We start from the raw sequence: 22,962 nt of genomic DNA on the forward strand, positions 1-22,962 counted from the left end.
GACCAAGGAGGCCCTGCCGCTCCTGCTCTGAACCCATCACACACCCAACTGTGAGACACACTTATGCACACAGACGCATGTGCAAACACACACGCGCACAGCAACAGCATTTTGTCTTCTCCCGGCACACCCATCTTCAGAGACGTACAATAATGATCAACTGTACACATCAAGTATATCTGCATGCATTCCTGTGGTGCATTCATGGTGTAATTGTATGTTTTTGTAGAAGTCTTATAGAGCAGTGCACTTTCCTTTTTAGCAGCATGGTGGAACTCAAGCACGCCTTTTAGCCCTCTCAGCCTGCCAGCAGCGGTTGGGTCAAGCCCGAGACCCCTGACCCCTCACTGTTAAATTAACTCTGCCCCCAGTTGGGTGTTGTGCCAAATGTCAGGAGTGGCCTCTAATCCTGTCTAGCTGTCTGGTTGGCCACTCAGCACCAGACTACCTTTCCTGTCAAGGCCAATCTACCTACATACCAACCTCAGCTCAACTCTGCTGCACACTCTCATGGAGAAGGACCACCTGCTTTATACACCTGAATACTCGGCCGTCAAATGTAGTTTTTTTTAAGCACCAACAAAATGATGCAGCAGAAGAGTTTTAGTTTCAGCTGGAAAACTTTTGACCATCAAAGTGGGTAAAAAGTGGAATGGCAAAATTCTGCCGGAGGGATGGAAAAGTGCTGAGGGGAGGTGAAACTAGACACTGTCAAGACAGCTCTGTGTGAGTGTGTGTGTATGTGTATGTGTTTCACCTCGGTCTTTCCTGAGCCCTAGGGTCTGTACTGAGGTCTGGTCAAAGAGAAGGAGAGCCCCATGGCTATATCTGTCACACAGTACAACAGGTCCACTTTAACTCCCCCTGAAAACTTTGCAGTGAGTTTGATAGTTAGGTGTGACCTAGATAAAGTTAGAAACATAGTGTGAAATAATTTAAAATGGCAAAGAATATACAATGTCATGTATGTCACCATTTTGCCATGTTGATTTTAGCTTGAGCAGGAGATAATTTCCTCTGGACAGATCAATCCTAACTGGTTCCTGAGACCTATGCAGCCCCTCCATACCACACACATGGAAAACTGGCATTGTCTGAAGGCACAGCTAATTTGATTCGAGTCAAATGTGGGGCTCAATCACTGCCTATTAGCTTAGATTTAATTAACCCAAATCATGTTATTGTGTTTGATGACAAAGAGGTTTCTGTGCGGGAACCTCATTGTCAGATCATTGTTCTGTTGTCTCATTCAGCTCAGTCAAAGGTTGACATAGAAAGACCAGCTGCAAATATGGACTATAGAGGGAAACAAAGGACTTGCTTTATTGTTAATCGAGGACGGCTGCTGGATACCTGGACAGAAAGACCGTGTATTGACCATAGGCTTAAAATAAAGAGCCTGGATGTATTTAAGAGTTCTCTTTCAATTCAAATTAATCTGACAAATAAGGCACCCTACATTTTGAATAAATGGAAATTGTTGTCATCATGGAAAGAAAAGAAAAACTCATTATTGCCTCACATCACTTCCTTTTCACATTCAACTTCTTCAGTATTTTGGCTTTACTCCCACTAATGATGCTGTACTAAGGAGGACATACAGTATGTATATATATAGCATTAAGGCAGTTTTAACTGGTCTTGCTTTCTTGTCACAGCATCCCATATTTGAAATCAAGTCTCCGTTTCCAACCGTTTGAAGTCAAATTAGCAGGAAAAAAAGCCTGATACGCACAGAATGAAAAGTGCAAATCAATCACCTTCAAAGAAAATGACATAAATACCATTAAATTCCATAAGATCTTATTTTACCTCACTCCACTCTTAATGCCTTTCTCTCATCTGGAGTGACATGATATTTTTTCCCTGTGACACCCGCTATAATTGACAAAGCCTGGCTGCACTTTGCCAAGGCGTATTGAGCTGCTATCTGGTTGAAGAATACAAATTCATCCTGGATTGGAGGTGCTCAACAAAAATGCTGCCAATTATCTGAAGCCCTGTAAATGATAACTCTGTGGCCACTCGAGCATAAAACAAGGAGATGAAGATGAATCTTACTCTTCCCCATCATTTCATCCCATTTAATTGACAAGCTCTCACTTGGCTGTTAAATTTAGAAGATTACAAATATGAGCTGAATCCCGAGCACCCAATCCACTCGCTCTAATCACATGCAGAACCTGTCGCAAATTAATCTACATATTTTAATAAGGTGCCAGTAGCGGGGAAGGTGTGTGCAGACATTTAACGGATTATCATCCGCTGTCCCCCGAGTTTGAATTGAATAAATATCTTTCATATAAATACTGGATTCTTGGCTGTTTTGAGCTGCTTTTCTCTTTACAACTTGCTCGTATTCTCCTCTCTCTTCGTCTCTTTTTCCCTCTCCTAGACGATCATGTGGACTAGGCTTTGAGAGGCTTTTACTTCACTTGTGGTCCATAGTCTTATACTTGGGCCGATTAACAGTCCAAGCACTTATTGAACAAAGACGATGTAATTTCCCAGCCGTGCTAATACCAACAGCTTCTGGGTTTCTTACATGCAATGTAATCTTTATGAGAACAGGAGCTAAATATTATGGCTTTATTGAGAATTAAACCTGCTCTGGAGATGAGGAAGCCTTTGATTCTGAAAATGGCCATGTGTAAAACACTATCATAGCTTGCCGTTTTAAAAGTTAATAGGCAAACCGAAAGCTTATTGGGGTTGACTCATGCCAGTGTCGAGTACTGTACAGAAAATACTGCAAGCAGAAGCTAAAACCTGATTAAGATGAATCCAATGAGTCAAGACTGCAGTGTTAGTCTGTTCTGAACACTTTTAAATACATTGTTTAACACTTTTTAACTTCCCTATCCCGTACTGAATGTAGATCACAGTCCCAAGTGCATTGGTTCCTACTGAAGACACAAATATTAAAAAATGTAGATTATACTATTATGAAACATTTCCCAAAACAGTTGTGCACTGTAGTCTTTAGCAAACATTTCTAAAACAGTAATGCACACACTTTTCACTTATTGATTATAATTGTTTTTAAAGTTATTTTGTGCAACAATAATGGTCTATGACACCAATGGATAAGCATTTTGGATTCTAGGATTTCTGTGTGACTTTGACCATAAGAACAATATAGCATATAACCAGACGTATCTCTTAACATTGACCTTTGTAGGCCACGTTTGTCCATATTGTAATGACATGTTTTCATTGTGCTTAGCTTTAATCCCCGCTCTAAACAAACACAAAAACATGTACTCGAGCCGTAAAAACACCCATCCTTAACATGCATCTTAACCTGCTATTCACCCTCTTTAACATATTTTCCTGAAGAAACACTGAAAATTACAAGCTTCCTCATTCACCGCAAATAAACCTGTGATGGGAGACCTTAAGTGGCAGTACAAAGAGTTATACATAGTTTTTTTTTTCACCTTTTCACAATGCCAGGAGGAATATAGCCCCATTACACTCTTGAGGGTCACTTTTAGTGTCTGAAGGTAGTGCTTACACAGACTTTACAACGTGTATCATTATAGCTTGCCATATAAGGAAGCGGCGGGGACGAGAAAGGGAAAGAAAGAGGAGGTCACTAAGGCTGTCAGTTTCACAGGGAAAGGGAGGAGCAGAGATCAACACTCAATTATCACCACTTAACTGAAGTGAATCTTCCTTCTTATTCCTGCCACCTGTTTGTGAAATCAGCTATTTGAACTTTTCGCACTTCATACAGTAGCCTAATGCGTTCTGTGTTTTCTGTCGGCTAAGTCTTCCTTTAAAGTTCCCCTTTGTGGACTATCACACAAAACTCACAAATATCACTCTCAACCAAACACAGATTTATCCTCAATCAGTGATATCTCAGTACCAAGACAAAACATTGATAAACCCCCCCCCCCACGACAGTGATTTGTCATTTAGAAATGATTCGTCTGGTGCTGTCCCGTCTCCTGGCTGGGTAAGACATCACATGTCAGTGGTGATTGACAGTTCCCAGTTCTGTCAGTTAGCTGCAGGGGAGCTGCAGGGAGAGATAAGGACATCTATCTGTGTAGTCCCCCATGGCAGGCCGGGGTCACGTGAAGGTCCCCCCCAACCATGATGATATCTGGATGTAGTAGGCCTGGGTTTACTCCTACTATAACACCTGTCCTCAGCTGACCCCTCAACCCTAACTGACCCCTACAACTTATCTGGATCAATCTGCAGGATCAGTTAAATACAGTATGTGGGTCAGGTAAACATCCCTAAGTGAAGCAGAAGTTAAATCGTAAAGCATCGTTGATGTAATTAGAAATTCTTCATTCAGATAAAGCAGTTACCTTTATGGCCTATGTTTGATTATATTAAGGAAAAACTTGAAATCTTCAGATATGTAAACATTTCAAATCTTCTATTATATGGAAATGTGTACATTATCACGTAAATTATGTAGAATTTAAATATGTTTGTGCTAAGCATTTTAGGTGCGCTCTCACTTACATAAACCTATATTTGTTACCCTTTTTCCTTAATCTTTCAAGATAAACATGTATTTAGCTCTATGTTAGTGTCAAGTCCAGGGTGTGGCATCCCTTTGCTTTCACTGTCAGTTATTGTTATAGACAAGGAAATTAACACTAAAACCAAGTATAAATGTTGTTTTAATTTTTTTTCAAGATATTAAAGGAGGACTCAATAGATATAAAGCATGAAGTTTAGTTTACTTGTCTTCATATGTCTTCTGTGACTCTTGAGGCTCTGTCTTTCACAGGTTTGATATTTCCCAGACTTTGCTTGATGTGCTGGATTGTACCAGACTACTCAATACCCTAAGTGTTTTAGCAGATTGAAGTGTCCTTTATTTTTATCTCCTCCAATCTCCTTATTTGGCTTTATACAAAAACAAATGAAGAATCATTGCAGGGGGTACTAGAGGGGGAGGGGCAAGCCCCGCACCACTTAACCTTAAAGTACCTTGTATTTAAATCCCTCAACATATGTAGTCTGGAAAGAAGATCCCTGTCAGAGTTTGTTTAGATGTGTTGAAGTGAATAGCTCTTTCATAATGTGATTATCTCAGAATTACCGTGTTGACTGAAAATAGGTTTGTGTGCCCTGTACAGTTCAGAAGAGTATATGCAATGCAGTTAGACGTTGAATCACTTGAGGTCAAACGACTTTACTAAAGCATTATACTGTAAGATGGATGGGCTTAGAGACAAACAGGACAAACACTTAGACAGGAACACATTTTAATTACAGTATAGGTTTCACTGTGCATCTGTCAAGAAACTCTGATGAACCAATGTGTGTGTCTGTGGACATGTGTTGGACTTGCTTCTTATCAGGAAGGCTATTAAGGTCAACCAGGACACCTAAGTGAACTGATTTACCCTGTTTGTGTTTTTATGTCACAGGTAACATGAGTCACTACACCAAAGCTTCAACATGGGGCTATAGGATATAACGTAAGTCAAAGAGATTTATTTATGAAACATAATTTATGATTAAAACTAGTGGACATGGTTCTCACTTTGATCCATTGGAAAAATTATAAGAAAGGACTGATTGATGTAAAAAAGTAACAGCAGCAGCAGCAGCTCCAAATCCATAAATGACCTTGTCTCTGAAAGAAGAGAGGGAAAAATGCAAAATAGCAACGGGAAACGACAGAGTGCAACAACAGGACATTTAAAGGAGAAACGAGACAGAAGGAATCAGGGGGGGAGTAAAGGGTAAGAGAGAAAGCCTTGCTTATTATCTCAATCATCGAGCGGAATAATAGGACAACAAAAAGCCTGAGTGTGCCCAAACCCACCATCCCGCCTGCCTGCCAGTCGGACCTGATGTGGTTAAAAAAGAGTTTGGCTAATCGACTAAGCTCTTGCCGTCCCCACCCCAGTGACCCAGAACAGCCATCTTCCTCTCCCCTCGAGACCCCTACAGAGCAAACACTGCAGGGACATTAAACACTCATACACATTTTTAACCATTATCCTAAATAGCAAGGACTGTTCTTTTCTCCTTCCATAAGGTTTGAGCCATTGAATAAACTCAAATGATAATCCATCAATTTATTTCTACTTAGGGTGGTGAATAATGGCGCAATATCAGTCCTGGAAGGAGCATTAGGGAGTACAGATAAGTTCATGAGAAATTGACATCATTTGTTTCAGAGGGGACCTGGACATTTTTTAAAAACCTTTTGCAAGAAGAAAAAAAATCCTATAGTCTGCCAGCTTCTTTTCACCCGGTTAGCCCATTTGTTCCTTGCTGCCCCATTTCACCGTATGACTAAACACTCACACATGGCCTATGTGTGGCAGTAACACGGGCAGCCTGCCAGAGCCATTGTTACTGTAAATACTCAACGGCTAGTGTTTCCCCAGAGGAATATCATTTGAATTGTAGCTATATCACAACCACCTGTAACATGTGAACTTAGTTTGATCCCTCAAACATTTCCTGTCCCAGAAGAGAACATAAGGCTCGGTGATGAAAGGAGGGTAAAATCCCCTTGTGTCGATTTCCTTTAATTACAATAACATTTGCAGTTAATTAGTTACAAAGAATTTTAACAACACAGGTTGCATGACCTGCTGTGTCCTGAAATATTTAAGGATATGCAACAAGACAGAATTGCAAGTGAATATAAAAAGAACCACATTTTATTACAAAAATAAATAAACAAACAGAAATATAAGCCAAACAAGAAAGCAGCCACGTTATTAATATTCCAATTTGTTTAAATAAATATATAAGGTACTTATAATTATCTTTATATGCGTGTCATATACAACAGGTTAATGCCGATCAGACACTAACAACAATATTTGTATAATAATATGTATGACATGTATCATAAAAAACACTAACAGTGGTAATTATTTCTGCATGACCAGCATTTCTTATAGTAGTATCGCTACATCTACTTACTTCAACCACTAATAGCGCTGTATAGAGCAATGTTTTTATGAGTCAATCATTGTTTTGACTGAATCATGCATATGTGTGAGCGTAAGTGACAAATAGCCTATGGGAGGGTTTCAAACCCTTTCACTGTTTGACAGGAGGCATTGCAATGCTCTAGCAAAAGCATAGAAGAAGATAGATGCTAGCTAGCACACATGGATGTAAACAAATCTCAGTGTAAGATACTTGAAAATCTGCTGCTTGCATTTTGGTAATAAAAACGTAATCCTAAAGCAGGTTAGATGTATTTAAATCTTCTTCCACCACTGGCTGAACGTGATGTGAAACAGTTAGCTCTTTCCCAGTGGGTCCTCCAGGCAGCTAAGAAAACAAACAGCCCGCTCCTCTAACTCCCTATTGGCTTGACGCAGGGAGCGAGTTGGCGTGATGACTTCCTGTGTGTGAGAGTGTGTGTGCGTAGAAGTTTGTAATAGCGAGGTGATTGTTAATTTACATCCGTTCATTGCCTTCCCTGGTTTTTAATTCTGCCATTAGAGCATAAAAGACCCTGCTGGCAGAGGCCCCATTGCTCTGTTACTGGGGGATGTTGGAATGAAACTGTGTTATTATATAAATACCATTGCACTTTTGACTCCAGGAAGCTACTTCCTGAGGTCTAACCCTGAGTCATGGAGGGACCTGATTTACTGTAACTAGCCAGGGGTGGACGTGCTTCTTTAACACTTTATTTCACCCCTCTGCGCTCCTTCCCTCCTCTCGCTCCTTCGCCTTCCCACCCTTCACAGACACCCAGATTTCTCATCTAATTTTAGGACTGGAAATCTCACTCTTTGACATGTCCTGGGGTTGATTTTCACCTCGACCACCGGCACAGCTGTCTGTCCATGTGATGTCCAAAGGCGAGATATTCTGCTTTATTAAAAAGTGTGAATATAAAAAAAAAGAGAGCAGGAAAGAGAGTGAGACACGCACATGCAAAGAGAGGTTCAATGGCAGAGACTGTTAACATGCATCCATCCAATTTGCACATGCAGAGAAGCAGACTTGCATATGCTGGGGCCGAGGTGTGTTTGTTTGTTTGAATTATAACTGGCCATCATGCATGTTGTGTAGAGTACAAATCCTTAGAAGAAAGGGTGCTGTTGTGGATCTATTCATCTGACAAACTTCTCAGGCAATTTGAGGTAAAAGACAAAAACAATTTACATGACACAGAGAGAGGGGACAAAAAAAAAGATGCCAACTCCCTGCCAATCAAACTTGCTTTTGTGCATACCACAGCAGATAAAAAAGAACCTGACTTTGGAATGAAAAGATTAAAACAAAAGCTCCCTCGTCGAGTGTCTGTAATAGCGCCAACTCTCTGGCTACTGATTATATAGAAAACAACTGCAATTACATCTCTGCGCTCACAAGAGAGAGGCGAAGAGGCAAATCCAGGCCCAGGAGAGATGATTAATAATTAAATTTGTATTCAAACGCAGCCAATGCACTGACAGCCACACCGTCTCACTGGTTCCCTCATCAAGTGCAAAGCATGGCCACCTGAAACAAAAAAATACTAAAGTTCTGTGTTTTTTTCTTGCACAAAAAAACATTTTTTTTTTTTCTTGTCTCACATTTGATAAGAGAGCAACGGTGGCGTTTTAATTTAAATGTGAAATCCCACTTCTCTGATAGAGAATGATGCTATTTCCCCCCTAGTGAGCCTTTGGAGAAATCCTCTGCTCCCCTGTGCCTCCGTAACTCCTAATTCATTTCAAGAGTGTGTGTGATTAGAAAAACCCTCCTAAATTACTGTATCGCACAAAACGGTATAATTAAATTAATATTGGATGTAATAATTACTTTGTGGATTCTCATTTTTCATACACACAGCTGCTTTGTTGCCTGAACCATTAGCATTTGTCTGCTGCAATTAACAAAGGCTCTAATGAGATTTCTGCGTATGTACGTGTGTGTATGTGAGCGTGACTTTATGGGGGCCTTGTTTGAGTGTGTGTGCGAATGCTTATGCATGCAGATTTGACTGCACGGTGTGTGTGTGTGTGTGAGAGTGTGTGTGTGTGTTAGCAGTCATGCGCCTCACACGTACAAATATATAACAGCTCTGCGTTTCATGACACGTTAAAAGGGTTTTGTCATCGCTGGGTTTTTTACGAGTATCTTTGGACAGAGTAATTTAGCTTCGATGAGAACATGAACTTTAAGGAAAAGGTGGAAAAGTTCCCACTTGTTAATGACTAAAGGTTGAAGAATCTCAGTGGTGCCAAGAAAGGTACATTACTCTCAATCTCAACTGTAATGTATTCCACTACTAGTGAAAAATAGCTACATTTGTCTAATGCATGTCATGGAACCGACTTAACTCTGAATGATGATCTCGTCCACAGATTTCATTCACATTCTCACGCTTCCCAAGGACATGAGTCATTTTCTCTCAACTTTAATAGTTACAATTTGATATTCACTGTAACTTGTACAAAGAGTTTGATGTTAGGCTCGGTTAGGGAAATCCAATTTAGAATCGCACATCGTGTTTCACGTTCACAACAAATAGATTCCATTACATTAATAACGTGGCTAAATATGTCCGCTGTCACATGCTGTTGGCAGGTTTGGGACCTGCTCAACCTCCTCCAGTGGTCTTCCAGATAACCCTGTCCATTTGTAATGACTACAGTGTGTGTCACAGTCGACTCTGTGTATTCTGACTGGCAGGTGAACCTCTCTTTTCTTCAAACAGGACAACAGTCTCCCTCTCTCTCTGTGTCTCTCTTCCTCTGTCTACAACACTTCTGTGCCAGTACTGTCACTGCGGATGAAAATGTCCTCTAGTTATCTGCCTGTGTAATTGCTGTCTTGTTTGGTTAGGAGATTAGAGGGCTGAAACTCTTTGTGTGGTCTTGCAGATTGAACAAACAGGCACCAGTAAGGAACCCCTGTCCAAAAACCACAAGACAGACTCTTGTCTGTGTGACGATAGCGAGCCAGATGGACTGGCGCAGGTGATAATTTTAGAGTTTGGCGTGTTGATGGACCATGTTGGATGTAGCCTCATTTGAAAGCCTTTCCGGTCTGTGCAATTACGTTTCCACATATTAGAGGTGAAATTTCTCTCAACTAGCACGCATCACACCTAGAAAAACTCAGATTTCTTTTTTGCATGATTGTATAGTTACAATTGAGGTAACTCTTTTAAGTTCTCACAGGGCCACAATCTGTCACTATTAGCTGGCCTGCCCTCTCTTTAGTGTTCTGTATACAATTACTGCGCTCCTCAGTGAAGTGTGGTTTAGTCCTGTGTACTGTTGCTAGTCAGAAGTGACAGGCTTTATTTTAGCAGCTTGCACTTTTCCTCCCTGTCTCTGAGGGTGGTATCCCATCAACGACACAGCCTAGGTCTCAGTCCTGTACAATACTACTCTCCTCACTATTAATGCAAAATCTCCATCCCAAGCCCTCCACTCTCCTTTGACCGTGCCTGCTTTTATAGCCCCTCTTCTCGCTCCTTTACGCTTTTTCTTTCTGCTGTCTTCCCTTCTGTTGAGAAGCGTAGAGAGAACGTCAGGCTCGTCTTGTCACGGTGGTTCCAATCAGCGGAGCAAAGCTCAGGGATCATGTTTGATACTGTCAGATGGCCTGGAAAATTAAAAACCCAATTAAAGTGGCAGTCCAGAGGTCAGCTCTTCTGCATATCAAAAGCTCTCCTCTGGCTATTCTACACAAATTATATCCGTTAACAGCTCACTTTGCTTAGGCTGCACCAGCACAGCACTTAGGGAGCAATAAGTGCTTTCCCCTCTCCCTGTTCCATTTCAAATGTGAACAAATCATTACCAAATAATTTTGCGTTGTTTCTTTCTTTGAGTAAGACACAAAGGTCTGTCCTGTTTTATTAATGTAGTGCGAGAAAAAGAGAAATACAACCCAGAGTTTATTTTAAGATATGTTACCACCTGACTCTTTTTCTCCTCTTTCTCTTTTGTCCACACATGACACGCTACATTTCTGCTCGTATTTATCTTTTCGCTTTTTTGAGAAATAGCCACCGACTAATCCCCCCCATTCCTCTCTCACTTTCTCTATGTCCTTCCTTCTTTTGTGTTCCCTGTTTTACCCACGATTCATTAATTCCTGTACAGTGGTAGGGAAAGGACAGAGAGAAATGGCCAACCAAGCTTAATGGCATGCGTCTCGGGCCAGGCCATTAATATTCAGCTTAATGTTTCTGATAACAGGGCTGGAGGCCATGAGGAGCTGCTGGCCCAGACAGCCTTATTAAGCAGCTGAAGTGGAATGATGCTCGCTCACGTCAGGGATCAAATGCAAGAGTAAACACATATGCACGCACACACACACATACACACACCCACTCACAGTCAAGACAATTGTCTTTTGGACTTCAGACAGCATCAGGATCTTCCCACTAAATCGCTCCAACCATCCGCCCTCTCTTTATCTGTGTTTCAGTAGCAGCCTCAGAGCTTTAGTAAGTTGCAGTAGCTGTTTGTATATGTATGGCACTATTATATGAGGATCTTATAGTTCATTGTTACAGGCTGGGCAGCTTATTAAACGTTTATGTTCTCACAAATGAACCTTGATAGCCTTGACATTTCTCCTTTTTTTATCACAGATTTTTCTCTTCTATTCTCCCCCTCCTTATTATTTTTTTCTACAGCAAGCCACAAGTCCTCTGCGTTGGGTCTTTTAGCTCCATCTCATTTACATTTAATGACATGATAATACACATTAGCAGACTATTTCAAATAATTACAGCCTTTCAATCGCTTTTTACCCTCACCTCTCTCCCCCAAACGTTCTTCTACGCCCTACATGCCCCCTTCTTTTTTTCTCTAAACTTTCATATTTTTAATGGCAATAATAGAAATGCTTTTCCTCAGAAACAATGTATAATAATATGGCACAAGGACAGGGGGAAAAGAAAAGATTGAGCAATTTTCGAAACGGTGCATGGCGGCTGGGTGAATAGGACATTAAGTTATTTTCTCTGGTAGTGGTGGTGTTTTTTTTTTTTTTCCTGTCAAGCTAACAGCGGTCGAGCAGGCGGCAGGGTGACAGCTCTCCTGTCAGGTCAGCCATGGCCCATGGTGAAAAAGAGCTGCTGTAATTCTCCCTTAAGTTCAAGAATCCATTCAGAAAACAAGCTGAGAATCATATTATGTTCGCTCATACTTTTCCTTGTTATGACAAAAATCTGGCTGTGGATTTTAGTCAGAGAGGGAGAGAAAGGGTGCAAAATAGGCATTGTTTAATATGAGTACTCAATGGATAAATAGAATTGGGATTGGTATCACAAAATCCCCATAAATATTTTAGATGTTTTACAACTTTTGTCTCATTTTTCATAGTGTTTACCATTATTAATATCAATTATAATCTTTACTATCAACATGGCTTCACAGGAAAGTCTGATGGGTGAAGTAATCCTCAGACAAGTTGTCTATGGCAGCAGTTTAGCCAAAACTGGCATGCATTGTCATAAACATTTAAACCTGTGAACTGTGTTTAATATCACACCATTTATGAAACCAGTCCGATGAATATAAGTAGCGATGATCAAAAAGAAAATACCGAAACGGTAATAATCCTGAGTTTAATCTCTCTCATGTCATCTTTATTTCCTTCCCAATTTCTCAAAATATGTTTTGTTAAACATCACCATGCTTGGCTATAGAAACCACACTTTAGTCTATTTAGGGATGTGTATGAGGGCATTATAATTTTGGAAGCATAATGAGAGAACCGTGTTGGCACCCAGTGGTCCCTCTAGTCCTGTAAAATGGTTTCATATTTGTTTGCCGTTATGGTACCCTGCAGAGTGATCACTGGACCTAATGACTCTGAAAAGTTGGCTGACCACGCCGTTCCAGTCCTACAGCTTGTTTAACACAAGACATCAGACGTTGTGGGCTAATCCATTTGTAATTTAGGCAAAGATGTGAAATAGACTTGAATCATATTTTTTCCATTATCTCAGGTATCTATGTAGTTCCAATGGTATCTAAGAGTATAATTGGTAGTTAGCATATGCCTAATCAGTGTTAAAGATATGAGGGGGCCCTTGGAAATTATTTCGTCCTGCCAAGCCCTAAAAAGTTTAAACCACTGGTCTACCCTGCTGTGTTTTCATTTGTCTGTAATAATAATTTGTTTTAGTTGTGTCCGCTAGCTCTGTCAATGTTCATACACGAGCTCCGTAGCCCAAGTGTCATTTTGACTTCAAGGCTTTTCAAGCTTCATTGCAAACTTCAAGCACATTACCCTGATATATTTTTTTTATATGAATACATGTTCTAATTTTCCAGCGGACGCAGGACACTAATAATGGTCTTTTCTATGTTACTAGTGTCCGGCAAACATTTAACCTGCATGACAAACCATTGCAAATGTTGCTGCACATATGGAGCATTTTTTCTTTGTATCCTCCCTTTATCTGTACAACTGACTGATTTCAGAAGCCCCTGTTTATAGATGGGAAATCCAAACAAAGGGAAGGAGAACATGAGACTTTGTAATTCTCCATTATGTACTGAAGTAGCTTAATATGTACATTGTCTAGTTAGTTAGCATATGACAAACACACCAAATGTTATCTTTGTATTAGCATGCGCTTTTGTATGAATACATTTGTATTTGCACATGCATGTGTGCGCGTGATTTCTCGTCTTAATGTGTCTTGGTCGGGGAACACGACTTGTAAATGAAATCAAGGTTTCTTTAGTGACTCTATTTTCCCCTCATAATATTGTGTGAAAGAATTAGCCATGTGGAAGAGTAAGCAGAGCTCCCTGGTGTATGAATCTATTCCTCGCAGTTGCACTGTACCGGTCAAACAAATTAAATTACCCCAGCAGTATGTAAGTAATTTTATGCAAATGATAGTGTTAATGTTCTGCGTTGTGCTGTTGATGATAGGCTGGTGTTCCTCCTCTCTGGTCTGTGGGCCCGGCAGTCACCAGCTGGAAATGAACATGTACATTTGCCAAGAACAGTCAACAGTCTGCCCTAATTTCTTTCCGCCACTGTCTGTATATTTAAAAGGATTTAACATATCTTAGTTAGCTTGAGGCTAGAGAAGTAGTGGGACTTTGTAAGAATGGTGGAGAGGATGGTTAAGATGCACAGGCCTTATGCTGTCAGTACAGATATATCTACATTTGAGATTTTTTTGGCCAGGAGGAACACTTGTGTAGAGGCTTTGAGTAGCATCCTTTATATTGTGGATATGATTAGTCAATAAATCTTACATTTTTTAAACCTATATATCTGAATTTCATGTTTCCAAGGTGTTGTTTAGTACAACTTTAAAGCAAGGAATGACAATTACAAAAAAACATTTATGGACTTACATATTCAGTTACACATTAGTATATCAACCACCGTCTCCTTTCTCCCTGAGGGAAATCTCTCCGCTGGCATCCTCCCTCCCTCACGGTTCCTCCTCTGGCGGCTACAATTTATAGAGCGACGGAGGAGTGCAGGATTTACGCTGGGATTTTTGTTTCAGCCATCTATGGAATTAAGAAGTCTATCCTTGCATTTCATTAAATCCTGCCTAATGAGATGACTGTCTCTCCCCAAAGAGCAGATGATAAAGTATCCTATGCCATGGTGCATAAATTAGTATGGTGAGGTTAAATGCTGGAACTGACTCATGTTTCACAAGAGGACCCTATCCAGCAGTTAAATCAACCTGCATAAATAGTGCAAACCGCGGGCTGAATTCAACTGCCTACTTACAGCTTGCATTCAAAACTAATGAATAATTTGTTGTTTCATAATGAAATCAAAGGCAAAACTATTGAGAAAAGTAGAAATTGAGAACTTTGCACAATACACCTCTTAATTTCCTTGCTGCTAATTCACAAGTAATTTTGAGATTTTGAGTATAACATCATCAGAAACAATGCCACATTGTACAAATACTCCGTCACTATTAAAAGTCCTCACTATACATTTTTAGTAAAGAAAAGGATCTGAATGTATTCACTAGTTTCTATGGATTTAAATGACATGTAAAATACAGAATATTTCCAACTAAAATGTAGAACAAGAAGAATGTAGCATATAATTATCAAGTAAAGTACTTATAAATGGCAAAGTACATTTACCTAGTTAATTTCACCACTGCAAACTCTGCAAGCTTCTCATTGTATTGAGCTTCTTTTGGTTCCAGTCGGTGTGTTGGAGGATAAACAGTGAATGGTGATAATCAGTTTGATATATATTTCAGTCATATTTCATATGACTATAATGATGTGCCGCACATGGCTCTCGCACTTTAAAGGATGTATTAGTATAATTACCAGTGATGAGGAAGTAAACCAAATGTTCTTGTCATGAGATCATCGGAAATGCAGTTGTGCAACTAACACACACGCACGCACGCTCGAACACACGCACACACGCACACACGCACACACGCACACACACGGAGCAAAAGAGAGAGAGAAAACCATCAAGAACTGAAGAGTGGGGTTCATGCCTGATTTGATCATCACCTCTAATTGGAAGATCATTTTCATAAAGCTTTTCAATAGCTGACAGCTTCTGTCCTCCATGTCTGTCCATCCCTGCAACTCTTTCACCATATTTCTCCATGTCTTAAAAGATGCCTTCGGCAGAAGGGGAATGATTGGAAGGGATGCTTGGAGTTTGCTGATATTCCAGGTATTTTAAGCTTTTGTGTCCACATGGGTGTAATGGACTTATTCTCAAGCAGTTCTTGTCGCTCCAATTAGTGGTCCCCCCTCGAGCCGTAACAAGGGCACTGACGAGAGAGGCTTTTCCCCAATGATAATGTGAATGGATACCTGCAGGGGGAGATTTCTGCACTGTTCCTCATCCTGTCAGCCACTCTCGGTAACACAGGGGCTTAATGAACCTGAAAACAAGACACTGTGTGTGGTGAGGGAAGTGTGTGTGTTTGTGTGTGCGCATGTGTGCATGAATCCAGATGGGAACTGTACAGTACCTTAGAGCTGGCTTTGGTGTAGTTAAAAAAAACACAGTGAATCTCTGGTGAGGAATAGGCACTCTGTTATGATGATGAAGTCAATTATTTGTTTGTTTGTTTACGATTTCATGGAGTATGTTAGCTGTAAAGGTGAAATGAGTGTCGGATTCTTGCACTTTTTACAAAAGGTAAACTGTGCCAAGTCAAACCACACTTGGGACTCAAAAGCTGCCGAACATTACATTTGATATGTATGTCCTGCCTGCCAGAGGGTTTGACTGATAAGTTGACACCGTGGAGATGCATATCTTGGATGCATGCAATGTCAAAAATGTCAGTTATGATCGATCGAATGGCGCACTGTCTGAGTGAGAGGTCATTGCTCTCCATATCCAGCCTGGGGGAGGGGGGACACACACAGAATGCTCTGTCAGCACATGGCCACATTTTGGACGCAACATTCCCACCCCCCTCTCTTCTTGGGTGGGTAATGAGCTGAGTTGTTGTTGGTGGAGCACACGTCACTCCATGTGACATTAGACTCACTCAATGCTGCCACAGCAGACCCTGTGCTTTATCCTGGACACTAGGCGCTTCCAATGAGGGGCTGCAACTACTTTCTCAAGCTTGCTGACATTGAATGATGTGTTTGTTTATTATGTCTGATAGGTGTCATGTCAGACATGCATTAAGTCCTTCCACAGTGAGCCATGCATTTTTGTTCTTCTCCGGTAATAATGCTGTGGACCAAAGTAGGAAAACTCTTGCTTGAGGAAGAAGTGATGGGGTAATGTCTAAGACCGTTTAGCAAAGTGAACAATACACTAAATGAAATTAACTTTGAGTAGGAGAAATATGGACAGGTTGTGTGATAGGGATGCAGAAAGACAAAGAGACAGAAAGAGGGAGGATTGAGAGACAGAGATGGAGGAAGGGAGCCACAGATGTAGCGGGGCCTCGGGCGGTACAAGTCATTATGGTGTAAACTGCTCCAGTGGTGATGTTGTGGGGAGAGCAGAGAGGTCACCAGCTCGGGGTGTGTCAAGCAATACATGCAGGCATACACATAAGCAGAGACGCACACACAGAGGAAATTGAGAGAACATCTGGATATGTGCCACCTGCCTAGAGGAAGTCATCTAGTTTACACGCAGTACAGGAGGGGGTTTGTCCCTTCCTGGATGTGCAACCTTCATGCTAGCCTGCACCACTGGGATAGGATGGAGGACGAAGTGAAGAGTGAAGAGCGTGCAAACCAAATGACACACTTTACAGGGATTAAGTGTTAAAGTAAACACGGATATCGTGAGTTGGGACAGGAAATGGGAAGAAATACACACCGCCATCTCCTCTGCAGAGCCCTGTCATGTCACCACAGTTGCTTGTTTTACTCAGCTGCAAGGCCCGGGACCGAGGTGCTTGAAGGATGATTTCTTACAAGGGCTTAAGCCATTGCAAACCAATTTACAGGCATACAATTGAGAAAATGAAGAGATTTCAAGTTTCACAGAAAATGTCCGTTTAAAAAAAAAAAAATTAAATACTTTTTGGTTTGTTACGCTTTTTTACTCTTAATGCCTTCTTGACTGTAAAAGCAAGATCGAATGGAGGAAAAGAAAAAAAACAGGAAACTCAAAACTCAGCGCTAAGTATTGACCATCTGGCTCCAGCCCAAGCTAGCGTGCTACAAAACAATTGCATTCATTAGGTTAATTTATCATGGTGGTAAGCTCAATTTACTTTTGCTTGTGCGAGCGTGGCTCATTAAGATTCAGTCTGCCGTTTCCTCAGGCCGTCTTGTGATCATTCACACAGGGTTAACGCATTTTGGACCAGATAGGAAGCACTCGGGGGTTATCTGCCAGACCTAAACTGTTTAAATAAAGGCAGCAAAAGAAGAGGTGGAGAGAGGGATTACGGTGGCAAATGAGAGAATGAGAATGGGATGGGAGGGGGGGGGGGAGTGTCAGCGGAGGAGTGATCTGAAGAAGAATGCCGTTGAAGAGAAGTGCGGAGAAAGAAAAGGCTCAGCTCTCAGAATAGATGTTGCGGGGCCTTGGTGGAAGAGGAATGGAGAAAGAGCGAGGGAAGGGAGGCACGTGACTAAATGTATTCTGATAACTGAACAGCAGATGTCTCGCATGGAGCTCCTTTGTTGCCTGAACAGCAGGACCCTGCACTTCAGTGGGCTCACTTCACACCGCATTCATTTGCCTGCCAGCTGCCAATTTAGGGTAGAGAGAGTGAAAAAGAAGGCGAAAGAGAGGGAGAGAGAGAGAGAGAGAGACGGGGAGGGAGGGAGGCTCACACCAGTCCGTCCCTCCCCTCCCTCGGCATGTCTTGCAGAGAGGCTGCCATTCCGTTCTCTTTTTCCCCCGGTGGCCTGTACAATTAGCGATCTGCATAACCACCCACACCTCCACGCACGGCTCTCACACAGCGGAGGGGGAGCTGCCTTTGTCTTTTGGCTGCTCTACAATGAGTCGCTTTAGACTTGGCTGGAAGCCAGGAGCCGTGGCACAAAACTGCGTGTTCTTGATGGATGACGAATACTCCCGGAGTTTTGTTTCCTCATGCAGTTGATTTGGCAGGTCAGAGATGAACTGCAGAAGCTGCTGTCAACAGCCCTTTACTTAAAACACCTCCTAAACTGTGGAAAGGGAGAAGTTTGTGAATTGTGAACTCTTATTATCCTCCCAGGTGCCTCTTGCTCAATAGAAGCCTGCTCTCATTAAGCACACAAAGCCCACAGTTCATTAACGCCTGGGCGAAAACAAATTCACACCCCTCTGCTAAGTGATGCGGGCCGAGGCGTGAGGGCATCGAGTATGGCTGCGAGGCGAGGCTCGTGGTGACTAAGGCCACAACTTCACAGCTCACCTGATGCTTGTGACCTCGCTGAGAACCAAATCACATCTCACTTCGTGCTACACATCCTCTGTTCTATGAGCAAGAAGAAAAGAAAAAGAGTGTGAAGTTCCTATTTAGGTAATATAATTGGCTATGAGCACACTTCTTATGTAATATTAGAGGTAAACTTTTCCCCTGAACTCCTTCGTCGTTGCTTTCTCCTGCATTTCACAGTAGATTACTCCCTGTTTGACTTTCACCATGTTATTATCGTAATTGTGAAGACCATTCAGTGATGGGGGTGCTACGAGGGTTTGTAGTGGAGTGCTAACCCCATTATTAGGCTTGTGTGCTGCATCGTATTGGAGATAATGCGCGTATTGATCGACGACCACCAGCTCATCTAAATTGTGCTCTCTTGTTACAGTACAAAAGGCAGCAAGAGCAGATCCCTCCCATCACCCTCCCCAATGTCAATTCACAGGACGAGCAATGGAACGAGCATTATCCCCACTTCCTGAGTTGGAGAGGAGGGAGATGATAAAAACTTTTTGATTAAGGGAAGGGAATGTTCTATTTCATTCTGATTCGGGAAGCAGGAAAAAGAGCGGAGGATTAATCTTAAGGCCGTCGTTTTACTGCCTATCCCCACTCCTGTCTCAGAGCTGAAGAAGCGCGAGTGAATAATGGGGTGTCCATCAGCCGTGGGCTCAAGCCCAGATTGGGATTTTCTCTGGGGATAATACAAAGCAGGGCGACAATTGATGATTCATAATGTACAGTTTGAGCCTGGCGATAGCGCCAGCTATTGTGGCGGGGTTGGCATTAGTATTACAGTATCTCCCGATGAGGTGTTCCCGCCTGACAGCAATCTTTGGAAGTGTTCTTTTGCTGAGCATGGGAGAATCATGCGTTTATAAATATGGATACAGAGAATGGTATATTCTGTAATTCAGACAATGTGACAAATTGCACTTTTAAGTCACTGAGGAAACATCCTCATTCAGTCATACATGCACACTATTTAAGTATCCTTTTGAAAGCAAGGGAGGATCCAGCCACGGCAGGAACCAAAGAGGAATAATGGTTCCTTGCTGCGTTCACTTATTCCACTCCCTCATTTTGTACACTGCAGCTTTACATTGAACCGAGAACAATCCAGCTAACAAAGTTGTCTGGCTCTCCAGTCATGTGAGCAGCACCTGTCGTGTCAGGGAGTGGAGGCAGAGGCGGCGCTGGGGATCCATGGAGGGGACGCTATCCATCAGTGGTTCCATTTGATATTTAATTTAGACTTTTATGAGCCTTAGAGGATGGGCCATGTCATTTTTCTCTCTCTATAGGGATTGAGGACAAATTCCTTCCATCCGTGCAGCAGCCTAACCAAGGCTCGCTCAGATTTACAACTGTATATGATAGTGGTGATTCTGGTGGTGCGCCACATTTAGGACATAGCACCTGGGTCTCTGTCCGGGTCACATCTGCACTGTACTTTCTCGAATTTGGATATGAGTTAAGGAAGCGCTGATTCATTTAAGATTTTAGTAGATGCCATAAAAGGCGAATATGAACATTACTACATTGGCATTATATTAGTGAAAAAGAACTGTTATGATGATGTAATATATGGCGTGTTAGGAATATTCAACAAAATCAATTAATTTAGCATTAATCAACAGTGTGATATTATGCATACATGTTTTTTATTTCCATGATTTATGTAAGGAGTAAAATACGCAATATTCTGAGAGGGTAATTCTGAGAGCAGCAATGAGTTTTATAAACTAATCCTCTCCCTAATGGTCTGTTTTAACGTAATTTATAGCTTCATTCATTACCCCTTTTGTATCAGTAATTATTTCTAAAATACCAAAGAGCCATCTTTTCTTTCCTGGTTCTTCACAGGCTCTGATTTATCACCCCAGCTCTGGCCTGATGCTGTCTTCCCAAGGTGTGACATTTCAAAATATTTATAGCTCTGGCACATTAAAGGCCTTCCTTTGAAGGTGACCGACCGCTCTTCCACACCAGTGTAATTAATGGAATCTCAGCTTGTTCGCCGCGTGTTATTTATCCACTCCATTCTGCCGAAACTCTATGGAAAACAGCACGGTGTTGGCTTAGCTACCTCAGCTCATAAACAGGCATTTTATACCCTTTGGTACCAGAATGCATTGCACCAGGGGCGACAGGGAGACCATTCCACGTCAAAGCCCCAAAAGTTAAATTTTTTATTGATTAGATCTAAACCTTCTGTCCAAAGTGGCAATTAAAATTCAATTAAACTGACTGAAAGCATCATATTAAACTTCATCTCTTTATGAGCTCCAAGATAATGCTGGAGGACAAGACTTGAATATTATCACACCCTTTTTAGATTATATTACCCTGTTCATTCACTATAAAAGTGACACATTTAGGTATACTTTCAATATTTCTTATCTATAACATTCTAATGAACACATTTTACAGCCATTAAATCAAATATTACTGGACGTTGTAATAAAGAGAGATGGTTACTTTTTGTTCTGCATTCCACATTAAAATTGAATTAGTTTCATCTAATGTTTTCACACATGTAAATGAAATGTCAAAGTAACAGTAAAAAACAAACAAAGTGTTTTAGTATTCTTTTAAAAACACCAATAATGCCAACATTACACACAACGGTGCTAAATTATTCTAGTATCCAGTGATGGAAAGATAATAAGGTGGCCTCAAACTTTTGTCAATAATTAATTTGCATACCTTTTATACAAGAACAAAGACTAAGTCTGCAGCCATGTTTGGGCACAGTGGTGGTTTGAACATCGGCTTGCTAACATGTGCACACAATGATAACATGCTAAAATGTAGCAGGTGGAATGCTTAGCACGTCTACGAACTTAGTCTAGCTTGGTACTTTTCATTTGGTTATTAGCCTAAAACACAAAGTAGGTGGCAGTTAAAAGTGAAATAATGTCATCTTTTTGCAGAACCAACATATCAAAGAAAACTCAGGTTTGACATAACAGTTAAACAATCGGAGAAACCCTAAAGAGTTGGCAATTCATCCAAAAGAAGGCATGCATTTTTTTTTTAAAAACTAACATATTAATTGTTAAAGATTTCACTCTGAAAGCATTATCCCCGATTTGATCCTGTGAGGAACATGTATTTGTGAAAAATGTCATAGAAGTCCATCCTATAGTTGTTGTGTTGTATTTTAGTGTGGACCAAGGTTGTGGACAGACAGATCAACAGCCATGCCAACATGTCTCCATTATTACACATAGGTTCAATTTGTTGATCCAAAATAGTGTCAAGACTCATTTTGTAACTCCACCATATCCATTTATTTTTTCCTCGGGGCTCGTTAAAGGTCAAAGGTCAGGGCTAAGCCACAGCCAAGCCATTGATCCTGGAGCATCCTCCGCAGTAAGTAGGCTATTTAGATGTACACAGAGCAGTGTGAGAAACTGAGAGAGGTTGTTATTACTGAGTGCCTCTCTGTTTCCCCATGACTGTTTGCTCTGTGTGATTATTCTCTCCAGCTCCCCGAGTATCCACGCTCCTGCCTCGGTGATAAAGATATTCATTTACCTGATATGAAAATCTTGTTCATGCCGATCCCAAATGACTCTAGATAGAAGTGGGAGAAAGCAGCGAAGTGAGAGAGGGCGAAGTAGGTTAGAGGAGGTGATAGGATGGAGAGTGGCTGGAAATAATGGCACGAAATATTAATACGATCTGAGCCAATGTGACGCCTAAAGTTTTCATGATAACAAAATAAGGCCTTGTTCCAGATGTGAGTCCAGGATTTTTTTATTGATTTATGAAGAAACCATTACCAAGACATACAAGTCAGCTGAGGTGGAGACTATAAACCTCCCAGAGGTTTGAATGTGTCTGTCTGATAGTGATTCTGGGAAATGAATGAATGTACGGACGTTAGACAAGATTGAGTGTGTGTGTGTGCACAAGCTTCAGTTGTAGGTGTGAATGTTTTGTGTGTTTGTTCTTGAGTATTTCAAGGAGTATCCCCAGTACACATCCTCCCCTTTCTGCTAATGATGAGATTCATATCGTTTAAACTGCCTGTGAATGAGGAGGCTTTGCATGCATTGCTGGCAACCATCCATAATGGAGGGAGGGGGGGGGGAAGAAGTCTAAACCTGTCCTCTCAAATGCATCCTCATGGTTAAAAGGGAAGCAGGAGATTCAGGGGT

This window comes from Notothenia coriiceps, unplaced genomic scaffold (genome assembly GCF_000735185.1).
Source record: "Notothenia coriiceps isolate Sejong01 unplaced genomic scaffold, NC01 NC01_scaffold00004485, whole genome shotgun sequence".
Taxonomy (NCBI): domain Eukaryota; kingdom Metazoa; phylum Chordata; class Actinopteri; order Perciformes; family Nototheniidae; genus Notothenia; species Notothenia coriiceps.